The sequence below is a fragment of the Gymnogyps californianus genome, chromosome 1 (genome assembly GCF_018139145.2).
Source record: "Gymnogyps californianus isolate 813 chromosome 1, ASM1813914v2, whole genome shotgun sequence".
Lineage (NCBI taxonomy): Eukaryota > Metazoa > Chordata > Aves > Accipitriformes > Cathartidae > Gymnogyps > Gymnogyps californianus.
In genome coordinates this window covers 145,863,655-145,884,804 of record NC_059471.1, presented here as the reverse complement: position 1 = coordinate 145,884,804, position 21,150 = coordinate 145,863,655, and the positions used below count along the sequence as shown (strand labels likewise).

Genomic DNA, 21,150 nt, shown 5'->3' with positions numbered 1-21,150 from the left:
CAGATCTTTTTTTTTTGTTCTGTTTATTTGTTTTCTCTGTTGTTTATGCTGTGAGCCAAATGTCTATTTAAAAGGTTGAATATTCACTTTCAATATTTTATTTCACGATATTATATTTGTCAATGATTAGCTATCTAGATGTAAATATGGAAAAATTTTTATGGGTTCCTGTAGATAATGATATCTTTAAGAAAAAAAAGAAAAAGAAAAAAAGGCAAAAGTTTTTTTGTAAAGCTAATTTTTTAAAAAATAAATACAAAAACATTTTTATACAGTGTAGCCATTTCCAAACCCAACAAATAAAGTCTTGAGTAATTTGTATAGACCCTTCTGGGAAGCCAGTGGTCTACAGGATCAAGGCTTTAAAATATTAGTGCTCTTTGGGACTGGCAGCACCAACCAGTACCACACAATTTAGAGTTTTGTTCCCACCAGAAGAATTATATATATAAAGTTCAGTATCTCTCAAAAACCATTTGACTGCATATGCTTTTTAAATTTTGATCCTGCAGCCCCTTGCCAAGAAGAGGATTGCTTGTGTGAATAAGAATGCTTGTGAAAGGAAGAGTTTGGAGAAGTCCTTTCTATATTAAATTTCTGACATTGCATCCATCACTTTTTGCTATTGTTACGCATTCACCGTATATCATGATCCTATTGATACTTCCCCAAAAATGTTGGAAAATATTCTCTATCAAAGCCAGTCAGCATGTGTATTATCACTTCGGGGTTTCTTTTTGCTTTGCATTTCCGTTAGAGTGAGCTTTTGCTGGAAAACAGGATTTGGGTTTCTTACAGGTTGCATTTGCCTGATGTCGTCCCATCCTACTCTTAACAGTAGAGAAGGCGTTTGCCTTTCGACAGAGTGGCTCTAGAGCATGGCTCTGAATGCTCTTATCAGCAGAAATATTTAGTAAATGTTTTTCAATGAAATCAGAAAAGCAAAGATCCAAATTGCACTATTATTTTAAAGAGAAAGGATATAGCAGAATTCATGCAAAAGAAAAAAAGATGTCTCCAAGATCTCAGCAAGTCTCCACCAATTCCAGCTTGCACTGTTTTCGCACCTCTTCAGTCACTTTGATTAATCATTTTATTTGGGGTTTTCTTGTACAAGTGATATGCATACCTTATAGTACGAGAAGAATTTAATACACCTCATGCTGTCCTTTAAAAATTAAATTTACAGAGATGCTTTAAAATATCACATCTCCAAGCACTTTTTTCTCCATTTTCAGTGCATGATCACTGGGACTGGATTTTTTATATTGATTTTTATATTGCCTTTGCTAGAAGAAGAAAAAAAGAAGTTATTGCAGAAAGTGTTAGTGGATGCCCAGTTGGTAAAATTATGAAGAGGTACTCAAGAATGAGGTGAAATCCTGCAAGTGGAGTTCCACACACTCCTCTAAGCAGGCATGTACAAGGTTGAACTAAGAAAAATTATCCTAAAAATATGCTGAAATGGAATTACTATATTTTTCCTAGTCATCTTTTTTGGTTGCCATTAGGTAAAATCAGTGTCAACTTCCAATTTGTTAAGATTTCTTTCTATATTGCCAATGCAGCTGTCACAAATTGTTACTGCATTGCTACACAAGCCTGTTTGTGGGTACAGTTTGATTAACTCAGGTCTTTTACAGTGAAGGAATTGCTGACAGGCTTAAAATCAGATTTTATCCAAACTGGAAGGAATACCAGTGAAGAAGATAAAGTAGCTGGGAGTGGTTAACTTGGTAAGAGGTGACTTTTTTTTGCACTCCAAATAGTTACTAATAGAACCCAGTTTCTGCAGGTGTCCACTCCTTATGAATCTGATTTTCAGTCTTTGCAGTGCATTTCTGGCAGGCAGTGATCAGGAAATTTCCCAGGTTGGCTTAAATATAACATAAAAGAAAATAACAGATTTTATATCAAACGTGAATACCATTTTTTTTGCTTTGGGGCTTTTTAGTAGATAATGAAGCAGGTAATTTTTTTAGGGGTTTTTATAGTAGTTTCTAGTCCAAAGGACGCAAAACTTTTGACCTGCAGTTGCAGCAACCTTTTGGAGGCTAGACCTTGATGGTTTTCCACTTTGTGCAGTCCTTTGGTGTTGCAAACCCCAAATAAACCACAATATTTTGTGCAATATTTTGGGGAAAAATAAAGAAAGAAAATAAAAATAATTGTATTCTGTCAGCAAAGTGCTCAGATTTCAGGTGGGATGTTTACAATGTTGATATGGGGTTTTGGTATATACAGTATGCAAAGAGGTTTATTAGATACTACAGAAAGCGAGCCCCATTTAAACAGAGTTTTGCAGTAACAAAAAATTTATGTATTTTAGTTTTCAGTTCTTTAAAAACAGAAAGAGAAAGATTGGACTATTTTTTCTGATTGGATATTTTGTTTTCTCCACTGTAATGTCACTTGGTGACCCGGTTCCCTTCTAGTCTAGAAGCTTGCTGTTCCCTTAAATAGGGGGCTTTTTGCAGTGCTTGCAGCTCCCAGTGCAGTGAGAAAAGCACTCTGCCCGTCACGTAACAATCACATATAAACCCTTTTGTCCCCATATTCCCAGTTTGCTTGATAGTCACATGCTGTTTACCGTGGAATATAACTTCTCTCATTATGCTTGTGTTGCAGAAGGAACACATGGAAGTAGAGAGTGTGAAAGCCCCAAACTATTTGTTTCATTAAGGTTTTTTTTTAGGAGGAGTCTGAGACATTAGTTTCCAAGAACCCCAGAATGCCTGTGTCTAGAAGTAATAATTTTTACTATGTTCAAAGGGCCATAGTTTACTATTTATGCTCTAATTCTTGAGGGAACCTGGCATTTCTTGATTTGTTTTGAGCTAAGGTACAGAGCATGTTGACACTCATCTCTGAAAATCATCTGCCTCCTCCAGTAGAAAGACGGTGTTTGATGCGATGTTGCAAGCGATGCATCAGAAGTGAGTTGCAAGAATCTACTAGGAAAAAGGGATTCTACTGTGCTTTTGGCAGCATTTTGAACTCCCTTCCTCTGTGAGTGAAATCCTTTACAGAAAGCTGGGAAAATGGCTGTGTGTTACCAATGGCCTCTCCTGTGACCTTGTGCAGGGTGCTGGCTCTCATAGCAAATGACGATCACATTCTGGCAGTAAATGGTTCCCAGGGCAGATGTAATTTGAGAATGCATTTGTTAACAATGCAAGGATAGTTGTTCATCAGTTTTTACCCTGACATCATGCGTGAACGTCTCTCTGCATCATCATCAAGTTAAAGTCCAAGATTGTGATTGCTCAGGACCTTTTGAGTGGATGCATTTGGGACTTTCACCCTTAATTGTACTGCTGTTAGAAGTTCTTAAGATCCTGATGGTCTGAATTTGGAAGGAAGTTAAGTCTGTAAAGGATCAGATAGATGCTTCTAAAAGTACCATTTGGCATCTAAGTAAATTCTGTACCCAACTCCCTTTTTATGCTTTCCATGCTGGACATTAAGTTCATTTATTTTCTTTAGAAAGTTCTCCTAAATTTCTGTCTGCTTTTTAGATACAAAAATTTTTCTGAAATTCTGGCCCCATCTGTCTTTCTTCCTTCAGATATGCTCCAGAAAGTAGAATGCAGCGTGGAGAAGCCAAGGATCTTGCTAAACTGAGCATCAGTCAGTGGTACAGCCCATGAGGACTGCCCAGCCTGTGCCCCAGTCTGGGCACGTTCGCACCCAGTGCCGTGCCCATGCTGCTGAGCTGTAAGCTGAGTAGGTGTGGGGTAGCTGTCAGTTTGGGTACTTGGCAGCCTGAGCCCCATCAGCTTTAGTGGGACTTGAGATCTTAGAGAATTTTGTCAGTTTTCAAAATGAACCTTGGGCACTTTCGAAAATTTTGCCCTAAGTATAATGCAGCAAAAGGTTTGTGGTTGGTCCCAGGTGTTAATGAAGTACTTGTGCAAAGTCTCATTAATTATCTGGCACATCCTGCTTGGTCTGTGTGGTGTGAGCCTGTGCTGGTGATGGTGAGGGCTTTGCTGCTGCTGAAGATGGTTGCGAGTTTGAGTCCACCCTCTCACTGACTTTCCATAGGCACAGCCAGATGTGCCAGTCAGTGTGAGCCTGGGCAGCCCAGCAAACCCAGCTGTGCCCGGGGCTGCGAGCCAGAGAAAGCACAAGGCGCTTGACCAGCAAATACCCCAGGGAGATGCACCAGCTGATTCAAGTGTGGGAGAGGCAACACAGATGTGCTGTGGTTCATTCTAGAGCTGAGCCATCTGATAGACATAGTGTTCAATAGGTTGGGAGGGCAGCAGTGACAGTCTGTGGCTTTTCCTTCTCTGAAAGAAGAGGCTTTTGACTGTTGGAAAACCTGTAATTCATAAAAACATACGATATTTGCTATTACTTTTGCAAGTACTGTTATGGTTGAGATGTTCCAGCATTACGTGTTTAAGGAAGAAAGGTTTCGATTTAAGGATGAGTGTGAGAATTTCTTGAGCATCCCACGGCCTCACATGCGGAAGATTAGATCGAGGGCAGAGGACGTGCCTCTCCCAGGTCTTCTGCAGGCACCGCAGCTGGGAGGCAGGCGCCGAGGGTTGCTTACTCTTTCCAGTCTCGGGCCTGGACATTGGCCTGAGAACTTGGGTATTCCTCAGCTGGCAGCACAGTGCTGGTGTAATTAGTCCTCGAGTTAATGGGGTTGTAGACATACAGCGAGAAAGTCAAACTGGCAATTTGTAGGAAAGAGAAAAGGAAATTGTAGTCCAGTATGAAAGACTTTATGCAACACACTTAATTTTCCTTTTCTTTCAAAATCAAATGTAATCCCACTAGAATGAAGTAACCATGGAGTTTCTGAGGTTTTAATTACTGTTTGATGTTGCAGCATTAGTCAAAATGGTGGCAGCATTAAAGAGAAGATAATTGTTCCCATTAACTAGGGTGGGGGAATATTTTTTTTTTTTTCATATTTTTAGGTGAATCAACAAATAAGAGTGTCCAGGCCTCCTGAAGAAAATGCATGTTAAGTGTTTTTGAACACATGGGGGAATAACTGAAATTAGGTGACAGCTGTCTAAAGCAATCATTGGAAGAGCTAGCAAAAAATATTGATTATTGGAGGCAAACTTTGAATTAGAGCAAAATAGCACCAGTACTTTTGAGAGCAACTTAGTATGATAAATCTTTCTTTGAATTTCATCACTTCATTTAGCAAAACAACATTCCTCTGGAGGTAAATCAAAGCGGGGTTTTAGCCCCTGCTGTGGTAGTTATTGAATCGCAGTGTTGGAGGGAGCAGTGCGAGAGTTATCCTCCATTTACATCCTAATTATGATTTATTCAGAGGCCATTAGTGGGATTTTCCTGGCAGGCAGGTGTTCTCTTGATGAAAAATACATCACGCCTCCTCAGTAGGATGCAGGTGTCGCCCGCGTGAGCGCCCACCTGAATTCTTGGGATGATACAAGCTCCTCAGGAGCCTGCGGGCAGAAGAGTGCGGGTGTATTTCTGGAGAGTCCATTTGCACAATAACAAAAGGGGGCAAAAGCTCGAGCTAGTTAACAATACTTCTTTGATAAAACTGAAACAACAATAAGTGTTGTACAGTTTGAAAGCTTGCCAACGTCACTTGAGGTGTGTGCAAAAATTTCCCCAAGTGCTTGCACATGTGAAACTATTTCTTCTGGAAGGTGATGAGTTCAGGTAAAACCAACTGGCCTTGGCCATGGTCTGTCAAGCTGAAGGATATAGTAAACCAAGAAGAATTCTTGACTGAAGTAGTTTAATTCTCCTTCATTAAAGAAAGCTTTGCTTGGTGCTAGAGGAGGAAAAAAAAATATTTATTTCAGTTGAGCTTTTCGGGTGGCTAGTCTGTGCCAGTTGTTTCTTACTTCAGAGCCGTGCTTGCAGTATGTCGAGGTGTGGAAATGGGACAACAGATGAGACTTGTTCTGCTGTGGATGGCATATGGGATCTGTATGCACCAAGGAGCACCACTGAAATCTGCAGCTGTGGAAAGTGGCGTATCCCAGCAGTGAATTAGATAGGGCAACCCAAATATTTCTGTTTTCTGTCTGTGTGGAAGCGTAAGAGCAGGTATAAAGGACTTTGCCACAGCTGTGGACCTTGTATCCTTTTATGATTGAATTCTTTTGTCCTGATTAAAAAAATCATAGAAATCAGATCAAATAAGCAAAACACAGTGCGTGCCACGGCCCTGGCGAGGCAGGCGTGTGTTAGCTTGCTTTTCCCCAGGCTCGCAGAGGGAGCTGCACTTGCAGCACTGGCCTGCAAATGACATGGGGTCCCGGGCGGCACGGCACGGCACGGGGGGAGGAACTGGTCAGAGGTAAAGAACAAATGCCGAATTTCAGAGGGCTCTTGTCAAAGTAGCTGGAGAAACACCTTAGAGAAATGTAATCCAACTCTATACCCACCTCACCATGGTTTGTTCACAGTGATAGCCCCCAAGGCAGTGGGTTTAGATGCTGTGGTTTTCCAATGCCGTCTTCCTTTACCACAGCGAACACTTAGAAACAATTAATGTGAATTAGCAATTGCTCTTTGCTTTTAAATATTTATTTAAAGGAGATTGAGGTTTTGGGGTTTTGTTGTGGTTTTTTTTCCTCCCCTGACTCTAGTCATTTTGTCCCCATGCTTTCATAAAAAGGGAAAAAAAAAAGGTCTGTAATCAGATCAGAGAGAAAAGAGTTAGAGGTTTGCCATGTGTGTACATACTACTTTAGGTAGAAAGCCCGTCGTCTGTTAAAGCTATCTTTCCTTTTCAAAATTCCTGCCTGATTCTGACGATGAAAATCTGTATTTGAATGCAAAATTTTCGTCTTTAGATGTTTATAAACCTTAATACAATACTGCAGATGGTATCCTAAAAGATCAAAGACAGCATTCATAACTGCTATGTGGTGGTGATGATATTTTTTTTATATTTCAACCATGTCAGCGTACATTTGGTCATTACTTTTCTAAAGTTAAGTCTTCTTTTCTTGAGTAATCGATATAAGATGTTTGCATGATGGAAAGTAATTTAAGTTCACTTTTTAAAAAGATGTGATTCATACTGTAGGTTATGTTTGTTTAACAGATTAACATTTTCACTGACGGGTGGCAGTTTTTTTTCTTTTTAGTGCTTTTGATAGAAGAACATCTAGGATATTTTCCAACAGAAACACATTGTGTAATCTTTACCTCCAGTTGTGGAAGTAGTACCTTTCAAAAATAATTGTTTTCCAATACTGTTTGGCCATCTGGGTAACAATATGCAACTATGTATATCATGTACAAGATATGATTTTTTAAAAAAAAAAAAAAAAATCCCATTTTGGTGGAAGTAATCAAGAAATTAATCCAGCAAGGTCAAAACCCTTTCTCAGTGAAAATTTTGGATGTGTCAATATAATTGAAGCACTTGACCCCCCACCAGATTTTGGGGCCAAATCATACGAATTTTGTATTTTCAAATTCACAAAAGGCCAACCAAAGGTTTTTTACTTCAGAAGGCACTGAGGAATTTGGTCACCTTACATCCTGTCCTATGAGGTTTGACTCCTGGCCTGGGACCTCGCGGCACTGTGCCTCAGACACAATTATTTTATGATGCTCATTCAAACTCGGCTCTAGTAGCAAGTTTCTGCAAATCACCCATGTACTTCAAAATTAATCCCTCCTTGATTTTTTTCACTTCAAAAGGTGAGAGAAAGGAGGGGGGTATGTAATTTTATACGGCTCTATTTGAAAAGGGTTTTGTGTACCTTTATAATTCTTTTGAAGCAATATTTTAAAAAAAATAACTGCCAGCCAAAGTGGCAATGCAGAAAAGTGCCATCTTGTTTAGGATTTGTACACACCAGTTTTTAACACAGTGTTCTTTTCACTAAGTACTACATACGTTAATTTATATTTATATATTGTCAATATTGTTGTAACCAAGCTTCTCCTTTCTAAACACTTCAGGAACAAGGCCTTGTATTTTTAGGTGATTTTCATAAACAGAATAATTCTTTTCCTTTCACTAGTATCTTGCACTTGATACATGTAGCAATACTTAATATATTCTCTTCACAAGTATTTGTTAAGTGATTTAGTTAATGGCTGATGTTTTGTACAAAATAGATTCTGTACAGGAAAAAAATCTTTTAGATAAACATTATTTATTTTTACTGTTTTGTAAGTTAGACACTATAATGAAGCTCCTTTTTGCCAGAATTACTGGAAGTGCCTCTTGGTAAAATGTATTATACAGTAAATATGTATTCAAAATTATTAGGAATACTTGTCACAAACTGAACAATGTGGATGTTGCAATGTGAAGACAAATGTACAACATAAATATAATTCTGTGGTATCCTGTTTGCTGTATTTCTTTTTCCTTTATTGAACAAATTTGCTTTCGGTGCTCAGCTTTCAGTTAAAGCGCCAGACTGCAAATGACCCGTAGCCTCTTCAAACTCTGATTCAAATCCAGTAAAGCTGGTATATATTGAACTACCATTTTATCTGCCAGCCCTTTTTGGTATGTGTTAGTGACCCATGCTCACGTTTATTGGTATCCGATTACCTGCAACTTTTACCAGCAGAATTCTGCACTTTATTTCAGATCACTAATAAATCCCATGTTAAATGCTGTGTGACTCAACCAATTTGTGGAAGGCCTCATTATAAACATCCTTCTTTAATGATGGCCAGTATTTCAACATCCGTCATCTGTGTACTTTTCAATCCAATTAATAAGGACCATACTTATTGAATGTTGTCTATATTATATAGTACTATTCAGCCATAGTAATGCAGAGTGACTAATGCTTCCAGAGAAAATGAAATGTGTTACCTTAACAGTGTTTTCCTTATTAATCACAGAAGTAATCTGTTAAAGTGGGACATCAATAAGTGAAATCAATTTTCTTGCAGTTATATTGGTAAGTATACTGTCATTCTTCAGTGAAAGATTTTGCTAGTCCATTATGTGGGCTAGAATTGACATCTAGCTACTTTCTTTGCTCACTGTTTATAATTTCAAAAAGTATCTTACAGCTGTCAAAAACTTTCCCTGTTTTTTAAGTTTTATTACCTACCTTCATCAAAGATCTGGAGAGCTCTTCAGCCAACTCATTTGAAATAGCTGCATACAAATTATCTGGATCAACTCTGTATTCAAAGCTTCTTTTCCTGTAATATAAAAATTAACAGATTTCAAAATATGGAAAAGCATCAGCCGCATATCTGGCTGTTGGTTTTGAAGTCCCACCAGTTTATTTGTCCTCTGACTTAAATTCTGAATGGCAAAAATGTAAGGAAATTTGCACCAGGCAGTGATTAGGAAGATATTAGTTGGGATCATTGCCAGTACGAAAGTAAAATATGGTTATACCTGTTCTAAGGGAACTGCTTATAAGCCTGCAGCTGGTCTGTCCCAAACACTTAATAACTCCATAGCATAGAATTATTTGATCCAGAGATTCACAGCTGCCCACAGAGAAGCATACCACTGGAGCAGTGAAGAAAAGCTCTTTTCCTTCAATACTCCTTGTCACAAAGAGTAGGGGCTACCAAGGTAAAGAATGCACTTGTCTTTGAAAATCACCGAACTCCCTCTGGAGCTCTTCAAACAGCAAGAGGTTCCCATGGGAAGAGATGAGCAATAAAACACGGAGCAGAAGCAGTCAATCTGCTAATGAGACCACACACGAGCATGCCTCTCCTGGGATTCTGGTAAAACATAAAGGAGGCCATGATGCACAGTCAGTAGCAGCTCAATTAAAGGTTGCATTTTCCAGGTGTTCAAATTACTCTCAATTGCCCAGGCAAATCCGCTTGCCTAAAACCACTTAAAATGTTTCACTAAAAATAGAAATCTCAGAGAACTCTTGGCACTCTGTTTAGCAATGCTTTCTTCAATGTTTCTTCAGTTATCTCACCAAAATCCTGTGGAAATCGACATTATCCTTCGTGCCACCATGGACTCCCTGGATATTGTCAGTGATTCACGTAGGGGTAGAACAGCAAACGACTTTGACAGTCATATGGGTAACTTTCAGGTGCTACCCTGGCTGGTGGGGTCTGTAGCTCTGGGGTAGCCATCTCACACAATCCGAGGGAGGTTTTTAACCACTCCACACTGGGATCCCAAAAACCTGGCATGCTGAGGTGGAAACTGTCAAAGCCAGCTACTTCGTTGAACAGCTTCACGGCCAAGGGGTGATACTAACACTGCATTAATTCGTGAGCCATGGGAGAAAACTTGCAAGTTTAAAGTTTTACCTAAGGTTTTGATGGCTTGTGTCACACCCAATCCAGACTGCTAGTTATAATCACTAAATAACCTAGGATAGACACGGTTATAACGGTTTGGAAGTCTGATAGAGATAAAAGGTTGCTACAACATCTGCTTGTGTGCAGCCAGGAAATACAAAGCAGAGGATTCCTGTTTGATCTGCATGATGGCTTCATTTACAGTGACTTTTGTTGTTGTTGCTGGTAAATTGCTTCCCTTCACAGTCCTTAGCACATGGCAAGTATTTATTACTGTGCTTGCCAAAGGCATCATATTCTACAAATTCAACACCTTCTGTGTAATAAACTCTTCTGTTAAATTCTTCACACCTTCTCTTTCACATTTCTAGCCAAAATCTTTGGGTTTAAACCTACTTCAAAGAACTTACCTGCATTACAGAAAGTGCTATGGGATTTTATTAAGATTAATGGTATTAATCCCTAGTGGCTGGACAAATTCCAGTTTCTCTTATTACGTTCTTCTACATTAAAATTCTCCCGAAAGCTCCAGTGGGTACAAATGCTTCCTGCCCTGAAGAGATACGTCGTGTCACTGGATCTCTCATTCACCCCTCAGAGCTGGGTTTCACAGGGCCCATTGGGATCTTTGCAAAGTGTGGTGCTATATAAATATACACGTCACTTCTCTTGAAAATTCTAGTCAAAACCTGTCTGGGTCTGTAATTTTGGGGTTTTTTATTAATCATTCAAGAAGGAAAACCTCCCAGCTCTTTTACCTGATCGGTTACCTTCTGCAAGTGCTTTCAAGGTAGTCTACAGCCATGGAGCACACTCCTATACATTACCTCAGGCACCCAGCATGGAGAACATACCTAGAAAAGGTGGTATTGTTCTATGGTCAGGGTGCAGTAAACACATTTACTGCAACTGCTATTTTTGAAAATTCTTCTTCCTGAGGTCTCATGAAAGGGGCTGAAAATCTGAATGTCGGGAATAGTTTGATGAGCACCTCAGGGTAATGAGACTTCTCAGAAGGATGTGTGGATATCCTAATAACAAGTTAGCCGGATCCAAAAAATAATTAGAACAGTTTTCTATTGCTTTTGCTGTTCTTTGGTAAGAAAACTGTTCTTTGAGGCTAGATCTGGCAGTCCTTAGTTGGGCAAGGAAGTACTATCCTCAAGGCTGAAATTTTCACAGCAATCCCCGAGTGCTTCTAACAGCTGAAGTGTATTATTTGTCTCTGGTTCTTTGATGTGGAATGGGTATGCAAGGTTTGTTCTGACAGTGGGTTTCCTACTCATTTATGTTCTTACCAAGTATGTTCTTAGGACTGGCAACAAAAAGAAGAGGAAAATTAATGTCAAGAAATAATGAATCCATAGCAATAGGGTAGCATAGCTAAAGCAATTAAAATTATATAGGCAGTGAAAATGGATTGCTTTGTTAGTTAACTGTAAATATCTTCACTGTATCTGCTTGTCATTGACTCCAAACTACACATTTACCTAAGAATCACAGCTAGCAGAAATAATTTTTTTATAAATTATAAAAGTTAAATTGTACTAAAAATGAAGTACTTGGAGATGTTTCTTTGAAAGAGACAGCTGCTTCCAAGCCGTCATGCTTTCTAAGTTGCCTTGATTCTGGCAGCTGCATTTCCAGACTCAACAGTGGTGTGATGCCTTGAGCTTCCTGCTCTCTGGACAAGGATTCAAGAGATCTGGATCTGTTTGAGTTTTTCCTGAGCTCTGCACAAACTTCCTGCATGACCTTCAGCAAACATGAACGGTTCAATTCCTCTCCTTCAAACATGAATATTACTTACTATTTAGCCAGCTCTCTCGATCTTGTCTGCTGCATCTTAGCTCCTGCACTGAGCTCTCCAGGGGTTTAGATGATCATTGCAGTAGGAGAAATCTGGGCCACAAGCAGTTGCTGCCATGACTGGCTCTCCTTCTCCATGAGTCGTTCCAGGCACAGCAGAGCGGCTCACGGTTGGAGTATTTACGTGCTAGCATAAATAAAATAATAAAGGAGCACTTGGCCAAGTGTCAGTCCGAGTAGTTGAGGACTCATTCCACCGAGAGTTTCTATATAGCTTTGCTTTGCAAAGCAGTATTAAGTCTTGGGAACGTGTTCTCTGTCGGACCATAGAAATCATGTAAGTTCAGATATTAAGGTGATGTGATATAGCAAAATCCCATTTATACATTTTGGTTTTCTTTTTTTAAAAAGTCAATGTTTTCCTTCTATCAGATAAAAATAAATGTTTCTTTGCAGCTATTATGTGTGTATTCAGATTTCAGTGTAAAGTTTATCTTTACAAGCAAGCCCTTATGATTTAAATAAGTCTGTTGGAATATGTTTTAAAAAAATGTCTTTTACAAAGGAAAAAGCTTCATGCTTCTGAACACTGGGGGGGGCGGGTTGAGACTTTACAAGATTAGCATTTGGTCATGAAATGTGCTTGAAGAAGAAGCAGCCGGTTCCCTGGAGCTACGCCTTAGAGATCTGTTGTTGGAAGGCTTAAAGACTTAAAAACTACACAAACCTGCTGTGTTGTTAGTGTATTGATACGTCTATGAATCAAGATTACTCTTGTCACAGCTATTCACTATGGCTAGACTAGGCTTTGTAAATGTAATTAATTTAACCCTGTGCTTTAGAAATGAAGGTGGTCTGGCTTCTAATTTCCTGTAACTAATACAAAGTAGGAATGCAAAGAAAATAGAAACAGACCTCGAGGAACAAGCTTTAGTCTGGTTCTTTGTCCTGTAGCTGCTTTAAAGGCTTTGTTTCAATTATAGCATAAGTATATATAAGTAAGCAATTTCTTTTAGGACTATGGGAAAGCAAAATCTTTCTTGTCTGATTGATTGTCTAGCAAGCTTCCAACGAGTTTTGTGTCATTGTGCTTGGGAAGTGCTCTGCTGTGGGAGGCACTGAAAAGTGACACACAGGAGCCGTCATGTCCTGGATTGGAATTGGTAGTTAGCGATTCATTTCCTCTGTCTCAGTTCTTGTTAGTAAATTGTAGTAGGTGTTGTACTGCATTGCCTTTCCATGCAATATCCATGGCCTGGGAGGCCTGGGAGACTAATAAATTCCTACCTGGATGAGACTTTCTTCTCTGCCAGATGAACTCACTGAGTTTTAGTGAGGATCTTGTTTCATTTACTCCGAGCATCTGGAAAAGTATTGTAGAGGACATAAATATGACCGTTTCTGAGGAACTGTTATAATTAGCTCATAAAGGAATGGTGATGCTTTTCTGGAAGGTATAAGAAAACTTTCCATAATGGAAAACCTCCCCCAGGGTGGTTTTGATAAAATTCCAGTTAAGATGTTACCTACATCTATAAAGAAGTCAGAGAAGTCTCTATAAAGAAATTCCCGTAAAAGCCCAACTGTGATAGAAAGCTGATGCTGAGGTTTTACAATGAACCAAAAATCCAGGAAAGATGAGAAGATTGCACTAAATCTTGTGGGCCTCGTTCTTCAAAGCGTTGCTTCAGCTCACACTGCATAAAACCATTCTCTAGGTATTTTTCTGTAAGGGTAGAGGACCATGCCCTGGTGTTCATCGATACAATTTGTAGCATAATGGGGTCTTGGAGGATTATGTGAAAGGGATTTATATAAAGAATTTATGATTCTGAACATGAGCCTCACCTATTTCAAGGGACAGTGTGGTGAAGGCTACCAGTGGCAGAGTAACTGGAGTCTGTGTCAGAAATCATTGAAGGAGACAAGGTCAGCAACGAAGATTAAAGGTCAGGCAAAATTAGTACAGATCCTGTATTGTGTAAACTCAGTTTTCCTAATAATCGAAGGAAACAGGCTGGAAGCTGTTCTCTGAAAGAGGCTGAAAGAACTCATAATCACTAATTCTCCTAATCACTTATTCCTGTGGACTATTAGGCACCCTGATATCTCTTAGAAAAGGGGAAAAGAGATTTCCAGGTTTCCAAACCCGCCAAGTAAGGATATAAGACACATTAAAGTATAAAATGTGAATTACGTGCAGTGTAATAAAATTCAAGCCGCATTAAGAACCCAAAATGGAGATATAATGAAGGAACGGATAATAATTTGCATTAAATCTAGGAAAGTAGAAGCCTGCTCCAAGGTGCTGTGTTTGGCACGGCACAGTTTTGAGTGTCAGTCAGGTTTTAGCTGCCATGGGAACATACCCTACTGCAGAGGGTGGGAGAGAGCAAGAAGGGGAAAGGAAGAAGAATTTATAGTTTTAATACCTTCTCTGTTTGTATAATTAAAGTTCACAGGTTAGCAGAAGACACAGGATTTATAACCTCTCTCAGCTCAAGCAACTACACTGGGAACTAGTCATGTTCTTCACCTTTACACAAACTTGCAAATAAATGCTGTTTCAGTAGCCATGACCTTGTGACAGGAAAAACACAGGGTGGGAATGAAGTTTGCAAAATTTTCCTTTCATTGTAGCAAAGGACTTGACTGACTCTCCCATGCAATTCTGTCCTCTCCTTTAATGGGTCTTTTCATTCTGGTTTTATGTGATGTTGATGGAGACTTTGCCCTGAGGCTTTTGGGGAGCAGGGCGTACTGGGCATACCAGTAAGGACCAGGGTCTGGATGGGAAAGCTTTGTGAATCGCCTGTTCACCCTACATCCTATCTTCTCCCATGCACCCCACCCCCACCCCCCTTTTTTTTTCTGGTCCATTCCCCCTTGAAGTCTTTCCTTTCCTGCGAATGAGCAATTAAGAAGATCAGGATTTTTTTTTTTTTTTCCTCTCCACAAAGCTTTGTCACGTGCCCCATCAAACTTACAGCAACTTACAAAGAAAAATACCCCTGGGAGGGTTTAGATGCTCTTCAGGATTTCCAGCTAGGGCACCCAGCATCTTTGCTTTGCCCGTGTGCCCAGTGTCCTGGAGTTGATAGGAGGGGAGAAAGGAAGAAAAAAGTGACGAGGTGGGGGAGGAGGATGGGGGCGAGACGAATACCAAGTGCTCAGGCAAAACAAGAGACAAAACAAGTTCCCCCACGCTTACGCTTTTTCCTTTCTCTACCTCCCATATAAGATGTACCATCCCTAGACAGGGTAATTTCTAAGAGGTGGTTTTCCCATCCAATTTTTCCCGCTTCTCAGCTGGGACGAGTGCCCATGCATGCATGTATGGGTATGCATAAGCAATAAAGGGAGCTTACCTACAAAAACTGGTAGTCACCATCTCTGGGGATTTCTGCTGCCAGGTAAGATTTGACTTTTCTTCTTCTCTTTGTTGAGTTGCCTTTCAGAAAGGATGCGCTTTAGCTGGGTTCATGGGTAAACTAGTCTTTTTACCGGTCCCCTGTGTCCGCCTATTCTAGCAAGTGCAGCTCCTACGCCTGCAGGCTGACACACAATAAAAGCATGTCTAAGGAGGCTTACTGCAAAGCGGAGGAGTTTCTAGTGGGGGGAAGGACTTTTTTTCATTGCCTGGACTTTGAATGAGTGGAGGGGCACTTCAGGAACTGCCTGGCAGTGTCTCAGCCCGCCGTATGCATGCTCAGGGACAGGCTCGTCCTTGGACTTGACCGTCAGGCACAGCCCCACATGCCAGCCCTTGGGAGGGTGAGTACCACTGCTGCTTGAGCTGTGTCGCAGGTGAGTTATCGGCCGTGCTCTCAGTGGGATAGAAAGCAGAGCCACCAGAGAGGGCTCCTGCACCCTGGCCAGCTGGAGCCAGGAACGCGAGGAGGGGTTGGAGCCCCAGCTGTGAGCCCTGGTGACAGGCAGGGAGGTGTAAGCATGGCCAGCAGCTGTCCTTCGGGCAGAGTGTCACCCACCTGGACTTACTCAGGTGTCATACGTGTGATGAGGCACAACTGGAGTGCTGCAATGGATGGCTATAAACTCTTCAGAAAGGATAGGCAAGGAAGGAGAGGTGGTGGGGTAGCCCTGTATGTTACGGAGTGTTTTGATTGTCTAGAACTTAATGATGGTGACGATACGGTAAGAATCTGGGGGAAGGCCAACAAGGCAGATACCATGGTGAGAGTCTGTTATAGACCACCCAACCAGGATGAAGAGGCAGATGAAATACTCTATAAGCAGCTGGGAGAAGTCTCACAATTGCTAGCCCTTGTTCTCGTGGGGGACTTCCAACTTACCAGATGTCTGCTGGAAATACAGTACAGCAGAAAGGAAACAGTCTAGGAGGTTCCTGGAGTGTGTGGAAGATGATAACTTCCTGACACAGCTGGTGAGTGAGCCAGCTAGGGAAGGCACCCCGCTGGACCTGTTGTTTGCAAACAGGGAAGGACTTGTGGGTGATGTGATGGTTGGAGGCCGTCTTGGGCATAGCAATCATGAAATGATAGAGGTTTTGATTCTTGGAGAAGTAAGGAGGGGGGTTAGCAGAGCTGCTACCTTGGACTTGCGGAGGGCAGACTTTGGCCTGTTTAGGAGACTGATTGACAGAGTCCCTTGGGAGGCAATCCTGAAGGGCAAAGGAGTCCAGGAAGGCTGGACATTCTTCAAGAAGGAAATCTTAAAGGCGCAGGAGCAGGCCATCCCCATGTGCTGAAAGACGAGCCGGTGGGGAAGAAGACCAGCCTGGCTGAATAGAGAACTTTGGCTGGAACTCAGGAAAAAAAAAAAGAGAGTTTATGACCTTTGGAAGAAGGGGCAGGCAACTCAGAACGACTACAAGCATGTCGTGAGGTTATGCCAGGAGAAAATTAGAAGGGCCAAAGCCCAACAAGACCTTAATCTGGCTACTGCTGTAAAAGACAATAAAAAATGTTTCTATAAATACATTAGCAACAAAAGGAGGGCTAAGGAGAATTTCCATCCTTTATTGGACGCAGGGGGAAACATAGTGACAAAGGTTGAGGAAAAGGCTGAGGTATTTAATGCCTTCTTTGCCTCAGTCTTTAATAGTAGGACCAGTTGTTCTCTGGGTACCCAGCCCCCTAAGCTGAAGACAGGGACGGGGAGCAGAATGAAGCCCCCATAATCCAAGGGGAAATGGTTGGCGACCTGCTACACCACTTAGACACACACGAGTCTATGGGGCCAGATGGGATCTACCCAAGGGTACTGAGGGAGCTGGCAGAAGTGCTCACCAAGCCACTTTCAATCATTTGTCAGCAGTCCTGGCTAACCGGGGAGGTCCCACTTGACTGGAGGTTAGCAAATGTGATGTCCATCTGCAAGAAGGGCTGGAAGGAGGATCTGGGCAACTACAGGCCTGTCAGTCTGACCTCGCTGTCAGGGAAGGTTATGGAGCAGATCATCTTGAGTGCCATCACGGAGCACGTACAGGAGAACCAGGTGATCAGGCCCAGTCAGCATGGGTTTATGAAAGGCAGGGCCTGCTTGACTAACCTGATCTCCTATGACAAGGTGACCCGCTTAGTGGATGAAGGAAAGGCTGTGGATGTTGTCTACGTAGACTTTAGTAAAGCCTTTAACACTGTTTCCCACAGCATTCTCCTAGAGAAACTGGCTGCTCATGGCTTGGACAGGTGTACTCTTCACTGGGTAAAAATCTGGCTGGATGGCCAAGCCCAAAGAGCGGTGGTGAATGGAGTTAAATCCAGTTGGTGTCTGGTCACAAGTGGTGCTCCCCAGGGCTCAGTATTGGAGCCAGTTCTGTTTAATATCTTTATCAATGATCTGGACGAGGGGATCGAGTGCACCCTCAGGAAGTCTGCGGACGACACCAAGTTGGGCAGGAGTGTTGATCTGCTTGGGGGTAGGAAGGCTCAACAGAGGGATCTGGACAGGCTGGATCGATGGGCCGAGGCCAATTGTATGAGGTTCAACAAGGCTAAGTGCTGTAAACTGCGCTTGGGTCACAACAACCCCATGCAACGGTACAGGCTTGGGGAAGAGTGTCTGGAAAGCTGCCTGGTGGGAAAAGGACCTGGGGGTGTTGGTTGACAGCTGGCTGAATATGAGCCAGCAGTGTGCCCAGGTGACCAAGAAGGCCAATAGCGTCCTGGCTTGTATGAGAAATAGTGTGGCCAGCAGGACTCGGGAAGTGATAGTCCTCCTGTATTCGGCACTGGTGAGGCTGCACCTCAAATACTGTGTTCAGTTTTGCGCTCCTCATTACAAGAAAGAAATTGAGGTGCTGGAGTGTGTCCAAAGAAGGGCAGCGAAGCTGGTGAAGGGTCTAGAGCACAAGTCTTATGAGGGGCGGCTGAGGGAACTGGGGTGGTTTAGCCTGGAGAAAAGGAGGCTGAGGGGAGACCTTATCGCTCTCTACAACTACCTGAAAGGAGGTTGTAGCAAGGTGGGTGTCGGTCTCTTCTCCCAAGTAACAAGCAATAGGACAAGAGCAAATGGCCTCAAGTTGCACCACGGGAGATTTAGATAGATTGGATATTAGGAAAAATTTCTTCACCAGAAGCGTTGTCAAGCACTGGAACAGGCTGCCCAGGGAAGTGGTTGAGTCACCGTCCCTGGAGGTATTTAAAAGATGTATAGACGTGGTGCTTAGGGACATGGTTTAGTGGTGGACTTGGCAGTGTTAGGTTAACGGTTGGACTCGATGATCTTAAAGGTCTTTTTCAACCTAAATGATTCTATGAGTCTATGATTCTATGACTACGTTTTGCTGGCATTGCTGCCATGTCTGGGAAGGAAGAGCGGACACGGGCTATCTGTCCTCACATTTCATGGCACTGGAGAAATATGGTATCCAAGACATGGCAAAAACCTAAGGCTGTCACTATACCCAAGTCAGTAAGAGACCATTGTTACCAGCCAGGTATCTGCTTGGGTAAAACCAGAGCTATCTCTGACCTCCCCATGCAGTTGGCAGCGTATTACGAATACTGCCAGTATAATACCAATGATGCCAAAAGGTATTTGAGTGGCATAGGGCAAGTTTGTGATTAGAGTGAAACACCCATATTTATGCTGGTTGCACAAAAGAGGAAAGATTAAAGTTAATATGGCGGTGGGCTGTGGTACCACTGGGCACACTGCTCTGCCCTCTGTCTTGTATTAAGAGTTTCCCTCAGAGGCGTTGTCAGGGCAGTCGAACTGATGCTCTGAGACATGGTTGCAGGTTGCTCCGGGCCTGAAAACTACTGATCTCCTTAAAGCCGTGCCATAGGAACAATTGGGGATACATTAAAGCCCGCAAAACTTGTATGGCTATCAGTCCTTCCTAGCATGCTTCAATTTGACATCCAGAGTCAGCTAATAAATGTTAATAATTTTTATATTGTAATAATTTTTTATACTGCTAAGCGTAAGTTTTGTTTAAGCTCTGCTGTCCATTTGAGAATTGTGCCAGCTCAGTGTTGCATGAACTTGTATGCTGCTGTCAAGCACTGGCGTGTCATAGTCCACCCCCACACCTCCAAGGCTTTTTTTTTTTTTTTTTTGGTCAACCCTGCATATGGGGTGCAGTGGAGGAGACTGTGCAGGCCCCCTGCTCCTCTGCTGGAGCTTCTCCAGTTGGATGTTGCTTTGGTCAGAGATAAGGACAATTCACTTAGCTGTGTTTCAGATGTTTTCCTTTTTCAATTATTTTTTTCATTCCGAGATTGCTGTAGTAGTAATATGCAGAGCATTTCAAACCTTAAGCTAAAGGCTATTTGATGTGCTTACATGGCAGCATACATTATGTGAGTGTCATGCCCATGCTCACAAGTTTGAATGAATTTATCCTCACAAGAGTGCTGTGAGGTACATGCTGTCATTCCCCATTGTACAAGTTCAGAAGTGGGGCATAGAGAGATGATGTGACTTTTCCCAAGATCGCAAGAAAGTCAGAAGCAGCGCAGGAATAAGTTATATGTTTTCTGCAGCAGGCACAAACCGTTCTTATCTTGTTACTGTTGTTTTAAAAAAATCTGTATACTCATTAGTGCTGACAAAGAAATACATTAGAGTCCCTGTCAGGGCAGTGTCAAATGCAAGTATTTCTCTTATATGTAGTCGGTAGCTCTTATTTCATCTGATGTGATGGAGAGATCTCCATGAAAATGTTGGTACCACAGCCACAGTCTTTTTGCCTTGTCTGTATATGAACAGAGCCTAGGGAAGTATTTGCATGAACAAATCTTAGCATCTAGATATACTTTTGTTATTTTCACTTACATTTCTGGAAACACAAGTACCTACTGCACAGACCCTTGGGAAGCCATGAAAACACATGTATGTACATGTATATATACATATACCTAAAACCATATATATTTTTTACTTATGTAAGATCTGTGTCTTTAGACAAACAAAAGAATAGCAACTTCTCCTATTCATATTTTCAGCCAGCAGTTCTGTAAAACATAGTGCTGCTTAAAAGTGAACACAGAAGCTGATTTCATAAATATTTTCAGATCTGATTTAGAGATTGAAATTAAGAACAAAGTACTGCAGTATGTAAGTAGAGATTTAAGAATTACTGATATCTTTTGTTCTCAAAAAGTGCAGTATTTAGGTTTTCTTTACTTCTTTGTATTTACCTGCAAAGAAGCAAATTCACATTTTTCCTGTAACAATTGACCACTGAGCCCTAAGGCTCTATCTAAAATGGTAAAGGGAACTAAACCTCTTTATTCTTGTGTAACTCATTAGCTAACATCAGACGATTAGAGCTAATGTTTCAATCTGAAACAATTCAAGTCCCTCATTAACGGGGCTAGATTTCCTTTGATCTAATTACTTAATGTCCCAGATATATGGGAAATTCAGAGATCAGCTCTGAGAAATCTCTGCAGACATGGTCACATCTAGAACGTGAACTTACATATAGGCTCCAGAAATGTTTAAAATGTTAACAAGCCTCATTTAGTCTGCCGGTAATGCTTGGTCAAATGTTCAATGAAATCACATTGATGATAGCTAGAGAATGAAGATGATGACTGTTTGCTGAGTATGATTTAATCTTCATTATTATAGGCAAGTGGATTGCAAATTTCCATAATTAAACATCCAGTGCACTGGTCA

The 21,150-nt window shown here is 41.4% G+C and overlaps 1 long non-coding RNA gene across 1 annotated transcript; it reads left to right on the top strand.

Annotated features, from left to right (window-relative positions):
* The first annotated feature begins 3,733 nt into the window (after positions 1–3,733).
* LOC127017785 (uncharacterized) lies at positions 3,734–8,326 on the top strand. The gene is made up of 2 exons (XR_007766647.1): positions 3,734–6,089; positions 6,840–8,326. It is a non-coding gene; the product is annotated as an uncharacterized LOC127017785 (long non-coding RNA).
* Positions 8,327–21,150: the final 12,824 nt, after the last annotated feature.